General features: G+C 44.0%; 1 protein-coding gene across 1 annotated transcript in view; it reads right to left on the minus strand.

The window, feature by feature from the left end:
- Positions 1-21,504, minus strand: part of ASTN2 (astrotactin 2) — a 754,139-nt gene that overhangs the window by 619,020 nt on the left and 113,615 nt on the right. The window lies entirely within an intron of this gene.

Genomic DNA, 21,504 nt, shown 5'->3' on the forward strand with positions numbered 1-21,504 from the left:
GCCCCCCTCCCCGAACAAGGCATATAACACTCCAAGCTAGCAAGTGGCAAAGTCAAGTCTTCTAACTCCCAGCCCAATGTTCCATTTTTATCAATACCCTCGATGGAGTTAGTAGCCTCATTTCTATAAAATTGCAAAATTGAGACAGGTAGAAAGTTCCAGAGAATGGTGAGAGTGAGGTCAGAAGGGCACCGAGAAAAAGGTGGAAGATAAAAGAGGGAAAAAAAAGGCAGAAAAGCTCAAGAAGGAAGGACAGAGGCAACATAAAAGGCAAGGAGAGGAAACAGGAAAGAGGCAAAGGAAATTGTCTAAATGGCCTCACTGCCTTTGTTCTGAGACATTCCCAAAGAGAGTCCTAACTTTGAAATCTTCAAGCTCAGCCCTCCCTCCATCTATGTCTCTAGAGGCAAGGACGTTTCTTCAGTTTAAGCTACCTGCTGTCTGAGGCCAGGAAATGGTACACACAAAAGATTCATACTTCTTTGAAGGGGTTTCACCGGACTGGACAAAGAGGGCTTCTGAACATACCAATGCCCATTTCTAAGGAGCTCCTGTTTTCCCAGGTAAGGTTATCAGCTTAGACAGATGCATCTGGGGTGTAGCTCATACCCAGATGGCTGTTTTGGGCACTGGGCTCTGCGAGAAGCTCTGTCTTTGATGACACAGGAGAGCATCTATGTTTGCTAAGGAAAAGACAGTTGACAATACAGATGGAACATGAAGGCATTATAACTTTCTCACCTGCCTGTCTTGCTCTCTGGCAAGGTTCTCTAAACTGAGTATACTTAAAGATAAACCACGAGGGAGATCCCGGACATGGGACTCCCTACCCAAGCCTGCGATGCACAGCCCTCCAGCAAGAGGCTACCTCCAAATTCTGAGAATCACTGCCAAGCCCAGTCTTTTAACCCAGAGATGAGAGTGATTGGCCCCATATTGTAAGGGTTGGGCTATACTCTAGTCACGAGTTTAGAGCAAGCTATAGTCTGGAATCCAGGGACCCATACGTGTGCGCCAACACCCATGCCTTCATTCATCTTCCTGTCCATTCATTCATCCATTCAACACTGTTTTCAGAAAAACCATAATGTATCTGAGACAAGTACAGGAAATGTTGTTTTAGCTCAGGCCATCAAAACAAAAGTCATATATTGGGCTACTTAACAGAAATTTATGTTCTACAGTTCTAGAGGCTGGAAGGCTGAGACCAGGATGCCAGCATGGTTGTGTTCTAGTGAGGTCTCCCTTCTTGGCTCACAGACTGTCACACTCTCCCTGTGTACATGGTAGGGAGAGAGAACCAGAGGCAGAGATGCAGAGACAGAGAGAAAGAGGGAGGGGAAGAGAGAGATCTTTTCCTCTTCTTCTAACACCATAGTCCTATCCAATTAGGGCCCACCTTTATGATCTCATTTAATTTTAATGACCTCTTAAAGATCTACTCCAAATACAGTCTGCTGTGGATTTTACTGTGTCCTTCCAAATCTCATATGTGGAAGCCCTAAGCCCCATTGTGACTATATTTGGAGACAGGGTTTCTAATAGGTAATTAAAGTTAAAGGAGGCCATAAGGGTGAGATCCTAATCCAATAGGATTGGTGTCTTTGTAAGAAGAGGAAGAAATCACTCTCTCTCCTCTTGCTCTCCTAACATACACGTACACTGAGGAAAGGCCATGTGGGTACACAGTGAGAAGGAAGCCATCTGCAAGCCACAACTCAACTGTGCTGGTGTCTTGATCTTGGACTTGCAGCCTCCAGAGCTATGAGAACATGAATGCCTATTGTTTAAGCCCCCCAGTCTACAGTATGTTGTTATGTCAGTCCAAGTAGACAACCCACGATCACATCGAGGTTAAGGCTTCAATATAGGACTCTGGGGGGGACACAAGTGTGCCGTCCAGAAGAAGGTACAATGGTGAAAAGACCACCAAAACCCTCCTAATTCTCACCATATAGACAAGATAGACCAAGATTAATGAAATGACTGACATCTACATGTAAAATTTTAGAAGTGATATATAGCACAAATGAGAGCTAAAAGAGGATATAAGAAGCTCTATTAGCGGAATATGACCTAGTTTAGGAACATCATGGACACTAGCTTCAAGAAATGCGTAGTGGGACTAAGGTCTGAAAAGAGTATGAGTGAATCAAGTGATGAGGAAGGAAGGAAGGGGTGAGTGATGAGAACATGAGTCGGGGGGAAGAATCCAAAGAGCCCTTTGAGGAGAAGAAATACGAAAGGGGCTGCTCCACCACTCACTGGGCCTGAAACACTGAAAACAACTGGCAAGAGATCACGCTGGCGAGGCAGAAGTCCTAACCCCAACACCAACCCTAACCCTTCTGGAGCTTATCAAGGACAGAACACGCGGACGGTTTCAGACGGAAGAGTGACTTGATCAGATTTTCATTTAGGGAAGATCGTTCCAGCAGCGCAGAGCAGAATTTATGGAGAGATGGGCAGAAATGGAAGCGAGGAGACCAACCAAGCAAATGGTGCAGTTGTGCAGCAGTCCACACACAAGATGATGGTCACCTGAAGGCACCTCTCCACGAGAGCCCTGGAAGAGCACACGTTCCAGAGGACTGAAAACACGAGTTGGGTCTGAGATACGAACACATGGTGTCTTCCAGACGTCTAGGTAGAGGTGCTGAGTAGATGGCAGGTTATGCACATCTCACACTCACAAGAGAGAACTAGACTCCATGGAGACCCCACACACGTACTCCTTGTTAAAGTACAGAAGCACTATGTGTAGTGGTTGAGAACATGAGCTTCCGACACAGTGCAAACAATGGAACATGTGTTCATTCCTGCTCTGTACTGGCTGTTCTCCATTTGCTCCCCCTGATCCCTTGCCACCCCAGGTTCATGCTGCCCCGCCCCACGTTCTGGAGGCAGACCTTCTATGCACCACATCTCTGCTCCTTGTTGTTTGGCTATCAGTTAGCTTTGCCCAGTGGGACGTAGGAGGCCGGAGGCAAGAATTTGGAAGTAGGTCTTCCCTTGCTCCTTTCCGGTCTCTGCACGCTATTCCTGAGAGTCTGGGACACTAGACAATTACAGCTTCTGCTAGGGGCCCCTGTCTACAGATCCCATCCTCACAGGCTCCAGGAAAACCATTTCTTCTCCCTGTCCTTTCAGTTCAAGGAGTTAGTAGTGGCTTCCTGATATTTCCTGTCCCTGGTTCCTCCATACCTTCATGCTGATTCTCTTCACTCTGCCTACGCCTCCATAAATAATCGCTTCGTTGAGTTTCTCCTTAAAGACTCATTTGAAGGTGCCTTCTTTGTCCAGCTGAGACCTTGACTGATACAGCATCCCCTTCCGTCATGCTTCTGACATTCACCAATTCTAAAGATCAGCCTCTTCTCATCCTGCTATTTCTGCTTTCTTTTCTCCTGAACGGATACAGACTGGACTGGCTAGAAGGAGAGGCAGACACGGGGAGGGAAGGTTTGCTCCTCTGAGCTGCAAGGGTTTCTGATCGGGACTGTAGCAAATCTCATCCATCTGTTTGGCTGTTCTTGCTGGGGCGGCAGTGCCGGGAACCCAGACTTACAGGGGAAGTGCCTGTACAAGCCCCTCCGTGGGCTATCGCATACTGCCTCCCGCTCTCCCCCACCCCCAACCCTCTGATCCCTTTCAGTAGTTCTATCAATATCAATATATCACGTTGTCCAAACAAGCCACACTACCTCCTGGTACCCGCTGAGCTCTGCCTCCCTAGAGCAGCAAAATGCTCACCCGTTGCCTGGATGAATGCAACAGATGGTGCTTGATCTGAGCATCGCGGCGGGCCCAGGAAAGGAGGGGGCAGGGGGAAGCCATCTCTTTCTACCATGTGAGAGACTGTCAAGTTTAATGGGTATAGACCGCTGGCATCTGAGGAGAGGCCACCCCCCCCCGGCCCCCAAGACAGAGAGAAGGGAAGAGAGAAAGGGGAGGAGGGAGGAAAAGAGAAAACAAGAATGGAAAGGAAAAGTGTGCTCAGCAGTAAAGGCAGGGGGAAAAAAGGAGGGGGCAGAGAAGAGTGGAAGGGGAGGAGAGAGAGCAGGAAAATAATACACAGGGAACAGGAAGGCAGGGGGTGGGGGGGAGGAGCGGCAAGGCCAGGAGAGGGGAAGAGAAGGCAGGAGAAGGGGAAGGAGAGGTGGAAGACAGGGCAAACCTTGAGGGCCTTTGCAAAGGCATACAGTTTCCAGATACCAGGCAAGCGGCAGCCTGGTCCTCCGCCCTGCACTCCAGGCACCACATGCTGTGTCCACCCTAGAACCCCACCATCTGCATTCAGAGCCTCCCCCACACAGCCTGGGATGCCCTATGACCAACACTTATACAGGTTCCTGTTTCACTTTCATCACCCTCTTTAATTTTTCTAGACTCATCTAGCCTGTGTAGGAAGAAAATTCACAATGCTTGAATACCAACTCTTTGCCAGGCCAAAGAGCCTGGCATCTCCTTGTACTTTCCTCCTTTATTCTTCCTAACAAGCTTGAAAGGTAAGGATCATTAGCTGGTGTTTCAAAATGAGGAAACTGAGACTCAGAGAAGTTAAAGAACCTCCTAGGGTCACACAGCTTAGGAGTGGCAAAGCTGGGATTTGGACCCAGGTTACAGCGACACTGATGACCCTAGCTCCATCCATTGCACTCACCTACACAGATTCTTTCTGGTTTGTTGGTGGATGGAAATGGATAGCCCAGTCTTGGGGTTTGGTGGTTACTTCTCAGGGCCTGGAAAGTGACTCTGACAGGCCAGCCCCTCTTCGACCATCCAGGCAAGGAGCCCCAAGCACCCGGCCTTGTCTGGAGCCAGGGGCTCAACCTGATTGGAGAGTGAGCAGCAATGCCAGAGGAATCTTGCTCAGTGTTGATGGCCAACACTGTCCAGCCTGGAGGTCCTAGGCTCAGGCTCAACTCATGCCCCATTTTCTCAGCTTCATCTCACTACAGAACCTAAGTTCAGAGAACCAAGCCACAGGTGGATATTAACTGACCATACTGACTACTGTGAGTGAAAAAGTCACTCAGGTTACAATGTCAACTTTGCCATTGTGTGAGCTTGAGTTACTCTCTTCTCCTTGACAGTGGTGCTCAGTTTCTTCCTTTGTAACTGTCTGCAGGGCTGTGGGGGGACAGAACGGAGGTATGTACATAAATTGTCTAACAGAGCTCCTAGAACATAGTAAGTGCTCAAGAAAGAGCAGTCATCACCAAACTTCCTACTGTTCACCCTTTGGCTTCATGACTAGTCGGTCAATTCATCCATCCATCCATCCATCCATCCATTCATCCATTCATTTTGAAAATCATCTGCATTATAAAATACCCACTTTGAAAATTCATTTAGGGTCGCCTGGGTGGCTCAGTCAGTTGGGCATCTGACTTTGGCTCAGGTCATGATCTCACGGTTTGTGGGTGAGAGACACATGTCAGGTTCTATGCTGACAGCTCAGAGCCAGGAGCCTGCTTTGGATTCTGTGTCTCCCTCTCTCTCCCTGCCCCTTCCCTACTCACGCTGTCTCTCTGTCTCTTAAAAATAAATAAACATTGAAAAAAAATTTTTAAAGAAAATTCGTTTAGAAAATACATAGTTCCTTCTTTTTAAAAAATATTTATTCATTTGAGAGAGAGAGAGAGAGAGAGAGAGAGAGAGAGAGAGAGAGATAGGCAGGCAGCGGGGGAGGGGAACAGAGAGAGGGAGACAGAAGATCCAAAACAAGCTATGTGCCAATAGCAGCAAGCCTGATGCAGGGCTTGAATTCACGAACCGTGAGATCATGACCTGAGCCGAAATCAGACCCTCAACAGAATGAGCCACCCAGGCACCCCAGTATAGTTCCTCTTCTATTTAGATGTGGAAACAAAGGCACTAAGAGACAAAGTCACAATAAAAGTCCACAGAAGACCAAAGTCCAACTCTCAGGTCTCCTGTTTCCACTACTCTTCTCCGATTCCCCAAATTCTAAGATAACTTTAACCTCAGATGTAGTGATGTTCAATTTTATGTATAAAATTGTCTAGACCATGGTATCTAGATAGTTGGTCAAGCATTATTCTAGATATTTCTGTGAACAATTTTTAAAGATAAGATTAACATTTAACATAATAGACTTTGAGCAAGGCAAATAGTTGAAGACCTTAAAAGAAGAAAGACTAGGGCACCTGGGTGCTTCAGTCAGTTAAGGGTCTGACTCTTGATAATGACTCAGGTCATGATCTCACAGTTCTAAGATTGAGTCCCATTGTTGGGCTCTGCACTGTCAGTGCAGAGCCTCTTGGGATTATCCCTCTCCCTCTCTCTCTCTGTCCCTTCCCTGCTCTCTCATACTCTCTCTCTCTCTCTCTCTCTTTCTCTCAAAATGAATAAATCAATATTAAAAAAGTAAGTAAAAAGACTGACCTCCCCCAAGGGACAAAGAATTCTGCCAGCAAACTATCTTCAGACTCAAGCTACAACATTAAATGCTCCCTGCATCTTTAGCCTAATGGTCTCCCCTAATGATTTGGGACTTGTCAGCCTCCAGAATCACAGGAATCATTTCCTTAAAACAAACAAATAAATGAACAAACAAACCTCTAGATAGATGCTGATAGAGACAGAAAGAGGTAGACAGCTGGAGAGATAGAAAATATATATAATCAATAGGTGATACAGAAAGCCCTCCTAGTAATTCTGTTTCTCTGGGCAACCCTGACAAATACAGACCTCGCTTGTGTCTCCAAGCTTTAAACTGAGCACATCTAGATGCCAGGATTTGGGGGGACGGTAATAAAAGAAGACATCCCAGTTTTAAAGCACACGCCAGCTGGGAAGACCTGCTATAAATAGAAAAAGCCATCAAATTTGGAAGTTGCGAGAGTCCAATCACTGAATCCAACATTACATCTCATGTAGGAGCCACCCTCTTCATGAAAAGAAAAAACAAAAATTAAGAACAGTCAGCATTCCTTAGCCAGATGACTATACTCCGCTTCCAGAACAAATGTAAAACCCATATACGCTTTGTTTCTAAATGGCCACCCCTTCCAAATTCTCAGGGATAAAAAGTTGATGGATAGAATTTTCTCACGTTTTAGCTTGTTTCTCACACACATTTTCTGAAACCTTTGATGCCTGCTACAGCTTATCTTCAAGCAAGCGCCTACAGGCAAGACAAATGAACACACAGCAGCAAATATAAATTGGAAAACTTGGGAACAGCCTTTTCTTATATACAGGATCTTGGGCCTGTCAGCTAATACTGCAGACTTGTAGGGTGGTCATAATTTCTGCTGGAGAACTGTATCAAGTTTGAATGACGGAATTAGAATTAGTGATCTTTCCCTCTGTTCTGTTAACAACACAATACTTTCCAGATTCTCTGGAGCTGGTTCCACGGCCTCCTAGCCAGGACACAGATGGCCTCTAAGATTCTTTCCAGCTCCGTGGCCCTGTATTCTAAATGTAAATGAAATTGTGCTTTCGCTAAAATGAATACGGTAACCGCAAGAACACCACTCTTGAATTCACAAAGTCTTCTTATCTCTCAGTAATGTTATCCTTACAATCTCCTATTTTATAGAGCCCGGAGAAGCAAAAGAGGTTTCCAAAGTTTGGGCTGGAGTTGAATCAACAGACAAACAAGTCGTGTTCAAGAGGGAAAGGGTCAAGTAACTGGATAGGTAGGGTCAACACCTTCTTGGTCACTTGTTTACCACTTGGACAGCAAGGTGTGGCTACGGAAAGGCTTTGGAATCAGCTGCTGTTTGGAATAATAAGCCCCATTTCCCACCAGCTGTGAGATGTGGGCAAATCATTTAACCACCCAAAGTCTCAGCTTCCCCAAGTGTTAAGCTGAGGTTTGCGATTCCAAATTCACAAAGCTGTTTTTTGGATTAAATGAGATGCTAAAATGCTTATCACAGTGCCTGATGCAGAGGAAGCATTTAAAAAATGAGAGTTAATACTGTTGTTTTTATTGCCAAAAAGATCTTAAGCACATCAGTCATAGCAAATGTGGATCTTCTGCCCAAACCTGTGGGGCATATTCAAGTCCAGAATCTGCTGGGATTCACAGGAGCTAGCCAGATTCCTCTTCCAGATTCATCCTTTCTGTAACTGCACAGGAAGGCCAAGTATGGGGGGGGTCTGCATGTCCTGGGAATGGAGGGCCACTTACATTGTACAAATGGAATTCTTCAGCCAACACCATCACTGGGTGCTGTATCCAGAAGTGGGCACTGGGGACACAGTGATGGACTGAAGATCACCCCTCCTTTAAAACAGTGTCATGAGGATAGAGGGTGCTAAATGCCCAGAGAGGTGTGACCAGAACACTGAGAACACGCTCTCCAATTCCTTTTGCAAGTACAAAGGCTGTGGGAAATTCCTGGAGTTGATGCCAACTCGCCTGAGCCTTAAGGAATTCAGGGCCAGGTAAAGAGGGCTATATAAAGAGTGCCATCAGCAGGCGACAGGGGCAAGGACTGTAGAGAAAGCTCCACTTGGTTTGGTGCTTCTTGAGCTTAAAGTGGGGGATGATTTTATTACCGAGAACATCCATCTGCAGCTGGGAAGAAGGGTGGCTCTTGCTATACTCCTACCTCCTTCCCCAAACCCTATATCAAAAAGCCCCCTTTTTAGAAAGCCCTGCCCTCCAGCCCCACCACCCTTTCCTGTGCCTATTCCTGTTGCCTCAGATGCTCTGGGTACAGGGCATGCATGTCCTGGAATCTGACAGACTTGGGTGTAACCGCCATTCTCTCTTCATGCACGATGTGGCTTTAGGTGTTGGGTGTGTTTCTTACACTGCCCTAAGACCCAGTTCTTGGCCTGTAAAACCCTGAGCATAAATCTCCCTGCAGAAGTATGGGGTTTTGTGGGGTTTTGCTGGTTAAAATTCAATGCAATGACATATGCAAAGTGCTTAGCTCAGTACCCAAAACGGATTAAGCACTCAGCAAAGTATAGCCTTTATTACCATTATTGTTAGCCGGCTTAAGTGAGATAAGCTTGCAGAAGGCCTTGCACCGAGTCAAAGCCTAATGCATGCTGAGTCCTTCCCTTCCTTTTTGGGTAACTCATCACCTTTGACTAAGGACTATGGACTCTGACTCCCTGTTGTCCTCCCAAGTATAAATTTTACTATCATCTCTGGCTCCTGTAGAGTTCATGGGTTTCATCTCCACTCTATTTCAGCCAATCCCATCATGGTTACCCCAGAGATGTAGCCATAATCTGGGACCTGGATATGGCTGTAACACAAATCCTGGATCCAAAACTTTTGCTCATGGCCCTCTGTCTACCCTCCTGCCTTGCTTTGCCATGCTTTTCAAGTTCGTGCTCTGACTTCTAGGAATTACCAGGCCTCAAACATATGTGTTGCTGATAAAGATCTAGCTCCATCATCATGAGCCAGAGGAAGCTGTTTTCTGGCAGCAGAGAGGGGAGATGCCCACCCTTGGACCCCTACTCCCTTCCTCCCCAGAAACTTTATCTTTTCTCGGTTTCACATTTCCCACCAGAGAGTTAGCTTAGACTTCTCTGGTTGATCTAATACCAAGGTTCACTTAAATATACCATTCCAATTTTCAAGGACATCTCATTAGTCATGTAATCATTAATAGCAGTAATAATAATATTCACCATTTATGGAGTATTTACAATGTGTAAGTTTTAAGGTAAACATAGCTATGATTTAATGTATTTCTCATAATGGCTGTGGTGCATGGAGTTATTAGCCTTGTCTCTTCACCCTGCCTCCCCCACCCTGCTGGCACCCTTGCTAGAGCCTCATTATATATGGAATGCACTTCACTGCTCTTTGATTTGCTCTTGTCTGTGTGACTTGTTTTGGCCAATGGTATTTGGGTAAAAGTCAGCGTATGTCGGTTGGGAGCATAGGCTTCAAGAGGTACCACAGACTTCTGCTCACACGGTTACACCTGCCAGCACCATGAGGAAGACGTGTCCCAGCTAACCTGCTGGTGCACACAGGATGAATGACACACCGTAGATTCACACCTCTGCAGCAAGGAACAGAGTCACCCTACTCCTAGAGCCCAGTCACTGACTCCAGCCACTTGCAGATGATGAGTAAACCTAAGATGAGAAGAACATTCCACTCAATCCTCAGACACATGACAAACTGATGTTTATCATATGATGCCACTGAGATTTTGTAGCTGGTTGTTATGCCGCACTATTGTGGCCTGACTGACTGGCATACAACCTGTCGAGATACGTATTATTATTTTCCTCTTACAAATGGGTGAGTGAGGCACACCAAGGTTAATTAATTTTTCCAATGTCATATAACCTCTGAGCAGCAGCGCTGGACAAATATCTTTAAATACTACTCCATGGATTGTTTTGGAAGGCGACCAATAAACGTGATTTAATGAACTGGCTTGCACACTGGAGTTGATGAAAGTAACCCATTAGCCAGCTTCCCTTTAGTCCCTATTAATAGCAATTATGAAGAACATCTAAGAAATAACAATGACCCAAAATGGAGCTGTGCCTCTGTGGTGACATAAAGACTATTAACGCATCTGTTCAGAGCCTGCAGGGGTGGGCTATGCTTGGTGAATGAATGAACAAAGGTTTCAAGGTGCGTATGACTGGGCACTGAATGAAAGATACACATTGTGACATAAGTCCATCACTAAGCCACGCTATGGTGGGGGAGGGGGCTTACCAGGGAGCAGAATATGGAATTTGTACAATCTTACTACTTCAACTGGCAGGCTTACCACCCATCTTACTTTAAACTAAGGGCCTATCTTCCCAGTGCAAAGGGGTGGTTATAAATTTAAACACACGTAAGTCAACTATAGCAAATGGCAGGAATTTTGGAGTAAAATTAATGCAGCTGCATTATAAATATGTCCTATTTCTCAATATTAAACTCTTAAAAATAGACTGGCTAAATATATAGGCAGTAATGGATTGAGGCTGAGTTGGCGTTACTATAAAGCTCGGGATTTTCCATTTAATGACTTATAATTTCAATTTCCCATTCCTCCATGACAGTGAGAGTAGGCTTGCTTTATTATTCATGATTACAGGCTACCACCACACGAAAACGAAAGGAGAAAACCAGAGAGCAACACCGGTAGGAGGGGAGAGCAGAGAATCCCAAATCGAAAACTCAGCAGATGTGGGAGAAGACCCAATCTCCAGTTCCATCTCAGCTGCTGTGTGACGTTGGATACCTCAGCCAGCCTCACTGAGCCTCAAGAAATAAACATTTCTGTGAAATGCATGTTATAGCATGTGATAAGCTGGGCCTCTATACAGTTTGTAATATTGCCATTTCGCTATAGCTTAACAAAGACTGGGCTTCTAAGTTGTTTTTTCACATCCTTAATCATACCGCCAACGTCCATACAAAGAAGTGACACAAAGCAACATGGCAGAAACACTGAGGTTCGAATCCCAGATCTGCCTACTAGCATACATCACCCTTGAGTTCAGTGACCCTGCCTCTTTGATCCTCAGGTGTTCTTGATCTATTTCATGGGGTTGCGGAGGTCCACAGAAAAGGTTTCCATAAGCACACTAGTGATACCACTCGTATTTGTTGACTTGTTGAGTGTTTATGCCAGGCACCATGAGCTCATATCCCACTCGCCACAAGCTTGGGGAACAGGTGACATTAGTATCACCCTATGGGGACACAGCTTGATCTGGGGCCCAGGCTGGTCTGATTCCTGTGGTTTTAAATTTTTTTTTTTCAACGTTTATTTATTTTTGGGACAGAGAGAGAGACAGAGCATGAACGGGGGAGGGCCAGAGAGAGAGGGAGACACAGAATGGGAAACAGGTTCCAGGCTCTGAGCCATCAGCCCAGAGCCTGACGCGGGGCTCGAACTCACGGACCGCGAGATCGTGACCTGGCTGAAGTCGGACGCTTAACCGACTGCGCCACCCAGGCGCCCCTGATTCCTGTGGTTTTAATCACTACTGAAATGATGCAGACAGCAGAAGGAACAGGAGAAGGATGTGGAGGGAACAAAAGAGGGACTAGGCTGTGGCATGCTTGAAGCTATCCCAAGCACCTACGGGAGCTGCTGAGTGGATCTGGGCTCACACATGTATCTGAGGAATTAGTTTTATTCCATGGTTAGATGATCTTGAATTATCTTCTTCTTTCCTTATTCAGTCCTGGTTAAACTAGCTCAGCTAAGTATTATGGATACCTCCTTTTTTTCCTCCATCCTTTTCCCAGGGAGCAGTCAAAAAACTAAGCTAAGGCAGTAGAAAGAACTGGAAATCATGTCTTTAGCAGAGCAGAACAAATTCCTCCTCTGATGTTTTTTGGTGAAATAATAGAGATCCATCCTAGGGAGCCATTTGCACAGGGAGGCTGCGTGCACGGGCAGATGGGTCTTGAGGAATGCTCTCATTTTGTTCAATGTGCACAATGAGGTAGAGAAATGTGATAAAAAAAAAAAAAGAGAGAGAGAGAGGGAGAGGGAGGGAGGAAGGGAGAGAGACAGAGACAGACAGAGAGACAGAGAGAGAGAGGCTGTGACAGAACCTTCAAACCAAGATTCTGTAGTGGCAACACTGTGGGTTCTGAGAGCCCTGGAAGGGATCCTATGCTCCTGCCGCTGTTCTGATAAGGGGTATTCTGGAATTATACACATGTGCTATCTCTCTCCTCTTGAGTGTCTGCCTCTTCTTCCTCACCTGTTAGCTCTTATCAGTCATCTCCTGATTTAAACCTCCAGAAGCTGGACCCGACATGCCTGGGTTAGCCGTAAGTGTCCAAGCAGATTTTTTTGGAGTCCTCACCAAAATGCACATGTCATAAACACACATTCAGCTGGGTGTTCCTCCTTCCCCTCCTCACTTATGTCATTTCCACTCAATAATTTGAGCATCAGAGATCTCAGTGTGAGGGAACGGTAAGGCGACCACTGCAAAAACAACATTAATAGAAACATAAAGCCTTAGACCCAGAAGGCAACAGCTCCAACATGCATTGCTCAGACCACACCTAGGGGCCTGTGTTGAGATCTGAATGTCACATTAAAAATATTAGCAACATAAGGGCTCCCAGATGGCTCAGTTAAGCATCTGACTTTGGTTCAGGTCATGATCTCGCAGTTCGTGAGTTTGAGCCCTCTGCTGTCACTGCGGAGCCTGCTTCAGATCCTCTGTCCCCCTCTCTCTGCCCTTCCCCCACTTGCTCTTTCTCTCTCTCTCTCTCTCTCTGTCAAAGAAACATTTTTTAAAAATAAAAAAAAAGTATTATTAGCAAAGTAGAACAAGACAGGTGTGAGAAGCGAGTCTGAGACGAAGGCTGGGAATGGTATCACGAGGAACATTAAGACAGGAGCTACAGTTATCTGAAGGACTGCGGGACTAATACTGCTTCTAATACTATTGTTTGCTATTCTTACCACTGTTGCTATGTCCCATGCACCACGATACATGCTTATTAGATGTTATAATTACAAGAATCATTTTTTTATTATTTTTTTTATTTTATTTTATTTTTTTAATTTTTTTTTCAACGTTTATTTATTTTTGGGACAGAGAGAGACAGAGCATGAACGGAGGAGGGGCAGAGAGAGAGGGAGACACAGAATCGGAAACAGGCTCCAGGCTCTGAGCCATCAGCCCAGAGCCCGACGCGGGGCTCGAACTCACGGACCGCGAGATCGTGACCTGGCTGAAGTCGGACGCTTAACCGACTGCGCCACCCAGGCGCCCCTAGAGTCATTTTTTTAATACTTACATTGGGCCAAGCCCCTGGTAAGATGTCCAAGATTTAATTTTCAATGATGCTGTGAAGCAAACTCTCTACCTTTTTTTTTTTTTTTTTAAACAGATGGGAAAATGGACCTTGACTACATTCAGGTTCTTGACTAAAGCAAGGTTTTTCAGCCTCAGCATTACTTACATTTGAGGCTGGATAATTCCTTATTGTGAGGACTGTCCTATGTATTATTATAGGATGTTTAGCAGCCTCCCTGGCCTCTGCCAATTAGATGCTAGTAGTCCCGTCCTCAAGTCGTGACAACTGAAAGTGTCTCCAGATATTGTTCAATACCCCTGGAGGAGCAAAAATCATCCCTGGTTGATAACCACTGGCCTAAGATAAGCCAGGTGGTAAGTGGGAGGGATGGGATTCAAATTTAGATATGTCTGGTACCAAGATCCATAATCTTAAGAATAATAGTATCGGTACTGATGCATAGGGGCACTTGTACCCCAATGTTCATAGCAGCACTCTCAACAATAGCCAAATTATGGAAAGAGCCTAAATGTCCATCAACTGATGAATGGATAAAGAAATTGTGGTTTATATACACAATGGAATACTACGTGGCAATGAGAAAAAATGAAATATGGCCTTTTGTAGCAACGTGGATGGAACTGGAGAGTGTGATGCTAAGTGAAATAAGCGATACAGAGAAAGATACCATATGGTTTCACTCTTATGTGGATCCTGAGAAACTCAACAGGAACCCATGGGGGAGGGGAAGGAAAAAAAAAAAAAAAGACGTTAGAGTGGGAGAGAGCCAAAGCATAAGAGACTGTTAAAAACTGAGAACAAACTGAGGGTTGATGGGGGGTGGGAGGGAGAGGAGGGTGGGTGATGGGTATTGAGGAGGGCACCTTTTGGGATGAGCACTGGGTGTTGTATGGAAACCAATTTGTCAATAAATTTCATATATATATATAAAAAAAAGAATAATAGTATCGGTAACAGCTATAATAGTAATATTATTATCTTAGGAACCCACTATATCACTGAAAGTAATCAAAGGTGCCACATTCCAAATATATATAGAAGAGATTCAAATATTAAGTAACAATGAACTAAAAGACCAGATCAATGATAATCCTAAAAGTCCATTATTCTGTAAATTTAGACAATGAGGTTCTAATTTTTATTATAAATGATTTTCAATAATTATGGAGGAAGAAAAAAATCTTACAATGAATTGTCTTTGCCTTAGCAGAAACTCAAGTTCACCTCGTTCTCATATGCATAAGATCGGGAAGATGCCCCCCCCCCACCTCCAAATCCCTTTCTTTATCCCTCCAACACACACACAGGCACCAACCCTTCTGTCCATGCATCTGGGCTCAGAATCAATTCATCCATTGTCTGGTTCTAGGTAGAGCATAGCTAAGATACAGTAGCAAGTCCTGAGCTGTGCAGCAGATTGGCAAGTCTCCACCTGTTTGTAGTAAGTTAATGATGCCCGAGCAAAGAAGACATTGACAAGAAGGGAGCCCATTAACCTCCCACCTGCCTCTCTTCATGGTCAGAGCATCTACTCTTGAGCTGTATTTGGATGCAGATGAGGAAAATGGAGGGGAAACATACACATCTCTAGCAATTACAGATGGGAATGAAAAAAGACACATGGATCCAAGCCAGTGAGAAACCTGCTGGAAGTCAGTCATCCAGGTGAAATTTCAGAGTCAGTTCTCAAAAGAGCCTGATGATGCAGTGAATTACACCAGGATGAAGCTAAATTACAGCTGGACTGAGTTGGGCTAAACATAAAAGAGACTTCCTCAATTACCTCATGAATCAAGCAACCAAAATAAAAAACAAAAACAAAAAAGACCAGAGGAAGCTATGGAGCTCCCATATCCAGAAAGCCAAGTACAGAGAAAAGTCCACCTGTCTGGCTGACTTCAGCTTTCACCTGCAAAGCACAGGGACTAAAGCCACATTTTTGATGCTGGGTGTGGTAGATCAAACAAGGATGAGGGAGTTTTCCAAAGTGGCAAATATATAAAGATGCAAAACTCCAAAGTCATCTTCAGTTCAAAACCTGACAAGTCACTTATAACGGCTGGAGTTCAGCGTTCCTGGAGGGACAATGATGCAGAGCAGGTGAGAAGAGGGCTGTGAACAAACACATCAGAGAGAAGCCAGAATGCCAAGCTGAAGACTTGAACTGCAGTCTGTATAACAGGGAAGATTACACATACAGGTGTTTAAAATATATGGGTACATAGGAAGATTTTCATCAGAAGAAAGGTACTGTCAGAGAGGTACTTAAGAAAGATCAATGTGATTGCCAGTGTGGAAGAGAGGAAAGAATGGATAATGATAATCATGATAAAAAGAGCTGAAATGTATTGAGCCACTCAGCATGTGCCAGTAACTGTGCTAAGCATTTAACCTGAATTTTTCAATTTAATACTCAGAACAGCCGTATGACATAAGCACTTCAATAAATTGCTCTTTGTAGAAGAATTTAAGCTTAGAATTCAAATTGTGTTCAGGGTGCAATACTAGTTACTGGTTGAGTCAAGATACTAACACTGGACGAATTTTAGTGATTGCATTTATACAAGAGGCTGTGTAAGTCCAGACCAAAGTAAATACAGATACTGACATGGCAATGTCAAAGGACATAGGGGCACCTGGGTGGCTCAGTCGGTTAAGCGTCCGACTTCAGCTCAGGTCACGATCTCGCGGTCCGTGAGTTCAAGCCCCGCGTCGGGCTCTGGGCTGATGGCTCAGAGCCTGGAGCCTGCTTCCGATTCTGTGTCTCCCTCTCTCTCTGCCCCTCCCCAGTTCATGCTCTGTCTCTCTCTGTCTCAAAAATAAATAAAACGTTAAAAAAAATTAAAAAAATGAAAAAAAGGACATAGAAAGCAAGATATATATTTGAAAAAAATATATATGTATATGTGTGTATATATATATATATATATATATATATATAGGCATTAGAATAGACAGGAACGATAGAACTTAGATCTAAATTGGAGGAGATACAGAGAAGTCATGAATGCATCCTGGTTTTCCCCCTGGGAATGGTATCTGATTATGAGTTGAGAGGTAACTACATCTCAATATATCTAAATTTATCTGAATGTTCCCCTTTCCAATTATAAAAGAATCACTGATGGTTTTCCTTGCCATAATCAACTTGCCTGCAAAACTTGATCAAAACATTCATTACAGAAAAGAAAAATATAATCATAGAAGAAGAAATGTCTTCATCTGACCATCAACCCCAGTGAGTAAGTGGCATAAGGGCAGAGACTGTTGGGCAAGACCATGACCCAGATTCTAGGGTTTCTAGAGGACTACGGGTTCAATCAGACAGCCAAGGAGGGTACCAGTTTAATGAGCAGGGGGGTTTGTGGACATCTGAACTTAAAACTTAAGTAAACTCAGTTCGTGCAAATATTTGCACTCACGTGTTCAATAAGCTTATCACAGAACGTCTGTGGCTTACACCTGGCAAGTCTAATCCTTGGAATCTCACTGCCTTTCCTGGATACCAGATATATTGCCTGCTCTGATCTTCATGGTTTTCCAGTCTTCAGCAATGTCTGAATCTCTTTTCTCACTCTTGTCCTTCTGGACGGGCATGACCCTCCCTATCTCACCCTGTCCCCAGTCACGGCCATCATTCACTTCCAAGCTAATTGTCTCCATCGATGTGTGAAAACTAACCATTTATGGGAATTGCCACGGAATGTTAATTTCATTTGGAATTGGATAATTGCAAAAAGTGCGCCCATTTTTTTTATTATATAGAATGAATAAGTATTGTATTAATAGTGCCATTTCCAATTACAACCCCAATCACAGGCCTGTCATCCCCTAACTGGGTTATTTTTCACGAGCATTTTTCTGAACGGTTTTCTTTTTAAATCCTTCCCCCCCTACTCCCTTCCTCACATCATTGTAATTAAGATAATACAGCATAATTATAAACACATATTGGAAGCTCAAATACCAGCATGGACCATCCAACTAGTGCTACACACTTACTGAAATTTCTCAAGCAAAAAAAAAAAAAAAAGTGTTGGAACCACTATTGAGAGAGAAGAATGAAGATTGGTGAAGTCAGCAAGGAGCACGCCAGAGCAGTCCAAAAACCCTGGCCAGAGTCCACGTCTGGGAGCTGAGCTTGCTTGCATATTTCTAGTAGGCAACCAGGAAACATGCACGAAGCTTTCAGATGTTGAGAGAAAAAAACTACTGAGCATTGATCAGGTGCTTCTTACATATCATCTGACCTCCCCATCAACAGAAACCCATGAAGTTTGTTTTTTTTATTAAATCCATTTTACAGATGAAGAAGCTGAGAGTGTAAGGAGTTAAGAAAGTTGGCCAATGTGAAGAACTAAGATGGACGAGCTGAAATGCAATCCCGGGTTCTAGTGTTAGCTAGTTACTACCATTAGGAAACACTCCAATAAAATGTTTTTGTTTCATTCAAAATTGTATTCATTCATGTGTCTTGGGGTCAAGTCAGGGTTAGTTAGGTTGCTCAGACTGGGCTTTGCTTGCTACAAGCTGCAGGTTGGTTTCAGGTCTATTTCATAAGTCTGTCATCCTCTCTGGACCAGCAGGCTCTCTGGGGCATATTCCCACAGAGATGTGAGAAGGTAGGCACGAGGAGGAAACTCCACTGTGTAAGTACATTTCAAGCTTTTGTCTGTGTCACACTTGCTAACGTGTCAATGGTCAAAGTCAGTGAGATGGCCAAGGCCAGTATCATCGGGACAGGAAAGTACGCTCCACTCACAGTGGCAGATGGAGGGTGAATATTTTCTGAACTGTCACTGAAGTGATGACACCCTATATGTCTTCCAATTTTCACTATACCATGAAAACCATACCACTTAGTGTCTAAGTTCCTAGAGTGTAGGGGGTCAGGTCAAAGACATGTGGCCATGGCGACACAGAAGGGGTAATGAATCACATGACCTGGAGATTTCCTCATTTGTATCAACAATGGTAATACATACAAATACATACAAAAGGGCTACTGAGATGCCTGTAACAGGTTTTAAATGTACAGAGTTTCTTTATAACCTCGTGTTTTATCCCCTTGTTCTGCTTTGCTTTTCTTCATTAAACAATCACACCTGCCCTTATGTTACATATTTGGTTTTTTATTATCTGTTCTTCCAAATATAAGTTAAATAAATGAAAAGACATTGCCTATTTTGTTAACTGTTATAACGCCAGCACCTATGGCATTGACTGGAATGCAGTGGACACATAATAAAGATTTTTTTTTTTAATAAATGAAATGCAAGTATGTGAACCCCAGCTTATAAAAACTCCATCCATGAAGACAAAAACCTCACCCCATACCAATATAGGTAGTGTTCTGTGCTCTAAAGAAGGGGTAGGTTTTCTGAGAGGTACAGTGGAATGATGATGAGGAAAAAGGGAATGGGGACGATGAGCAGTCTCTTGTAGTTTTTCTTGGGAAAGGTATATAGAAATAGCTCTTGTAAAAGTAAGCAGAATTAAACCTCCTAACAAGCACAGCAAAGAGCTGCGGGTTAAAAGTTGGAGAATGTTTCATGGAGCAAGAGCCTTTTGAACTAGTTCTTAAAGCCCATGTTAGAATCACATATGGGGAGATAGGAGAGGAAAATCCCAGAAAGGAGAAACAAAAAGAGAAAACTTACAGGAGGAGGAAAAGGCATAGGTAATCATTTCAACTGTCCAAACAAGTTCCACACGTCCTTTAGAACTTTTTGGTTTATCTAAACAACTCCAGATTCGTTATATTAGTTCATCTATATAATAACCATGTATAATATATAGGAGACTTATTATCACCATGTATCATAGAGGAAGAAACAGAGGCTCAAAGACAATCTGTAATTTAACTTTGTAGCTGGATGAGAAATGGAAATTTTAGCTGAGCCCTCCCCCCACCACCCCCGCCAAAGTGACATGCATAGACATCAAAATGAGTTTGGAGATACATCACTCAGTAGATCCTATGAAAACTGAGTAGTTAAGAACCAGTTAGTGAACTAGTAAACCCCTCAGCCCCGTGAGGGGCTTGACAAATGATATTCGAAAAAAGGATATGTGGGTGATTTCTTGGGAAACGGCATCACTTGTGAGCTTCATCTCCTACTACCCGGGGAGGGAATGATGGCACCCCTGAGGACGCCTAATGAGAAGGGCTGTCACGGCACTACTCCGAGACCTTCACGTGTGGTCCCTGCCCGGTGAGCTGGTGTCCAGTTCCCACCAGGGAAATGTAAGCGGTGAGCAATGGGCTGGCCAGATGCTCTGCTGACTGCTAAGCAGAGGCACCTATGTGGGGATCTGCCTGTGCCACCAGAATGTTCTCTATGGCCCAGATAGGATGATGAGCCAGAGAAGACCAGCACGAGGTTGAAATACAAAATAGCTGTTAAAAGAAGGATGCTAAGCTAGACTGTGTGGGCGCTCACATCCTGCCCCCACACCCCCCATTCCAGCTGTGAGATCTTGAGGAAGTTCACTAAATTTTCTAAGGCTCTGGTTCTTTATCTGTAAAATAGGGATAATAACCGTACCAACACAGGCCATTATGCGGATTAAATGAGTAAATACAAGAAAAAACGCTTAGCACGTTGCAAGTGCTGTACAAGTGGTAACTCCCAAAATTATGTTAAGTTAGAAGGAATACAGCTGCCTGGAAGGGTGAACAAACCTCACCAGAGGGAAGCAGGGGAAATGTTTAGAGTCACAGAATAAGTGAATGAACACAGGGAAACAGGGATGCATCCAGACACATTAAGGGACCTCAGTGGAGGGATCTTTAGGAATGGAGGCTGGTCCCTTGAGGAGATCATGAAAACGCCTCCAAAGAGCCAGCATTCATTCTACCAGGCTCACTGTCCTTGAAGTCAAGTTATGGCAACGCCATCAAGTCAGGTCTTCCCTGATGCTGTTGTGTTTCTTCCCTCTTCATCCACCCCACAGCCCCAGAGGGGTTAGAAACAATAGCTAAAATATAAGGGGAGGTGACAAGCAGAAAAGAAAAATCAGGTGTTACCTACCTTCCTCAGCTGCCAAGGTAACTATAGCCTTAGTCGGGAGAGCAGAGCTAGAGAGGGAGGCTCACCTTTTAATGGAGACCAAGGGGTTACTTATTACATGACGCTGGGCATCCCTGAGTTGAGACTGTTTTGCTACGTTAGGTAAATGCCAAACTTTGCATGACCTAATGCTGATCAGAAACGTCACTCTGTTATTCAACAGGGGCAGAGGAAATGTTAATACAAATATAAAGGGGTAAACAGAAAACTAAAGATGCTTTGTGACTATATCCTATGGGCTAATCTTGGATGACACACTAGGTTACAAGTTTCTAATATTATTTTTGCTACATTTCCTATTATATTGCATTAATACAGCTATTCCCATTCAACAAGGGCTTTCTTTTTGTTTTTAATTTAACAGACTCATCACAACACATCCAGACAAAAATGACTTAGGGAAGTGGCACAATGTGACTTGGGTGTTTATCTCCCAACTCATGAGCCATTCTCCATACCATGATTCAATCAATGTATGCAATTTATAGTTCCAAATATTATGCATTCTCCCCCTTTAGTTCAAACCTGGCTTGATCATTCCTGCACATTCCCATCCTATCTTGGACTCCTTGCTCTTGTAATACTTCTCATATTTGCAATGATGCATGATTGCTACCTTCCCCAACTGAAGAGGAGTTCCGCACTGTCATAAACCATATTTGCATAATT

This window comes from Lynx canadensis, chromosome D4 (genome assembly GCF_007474595.2).
Source record: "Lynx canadensis isolate LIC74 chromosome D4, mLynCan4.pri.v2, whole genome shotgun sequence".
NCBI lineage: Eukaryota > Metazoa > Chordata > Mammalia > Carnivora > Felidae > Lynx > Lynx canadensis.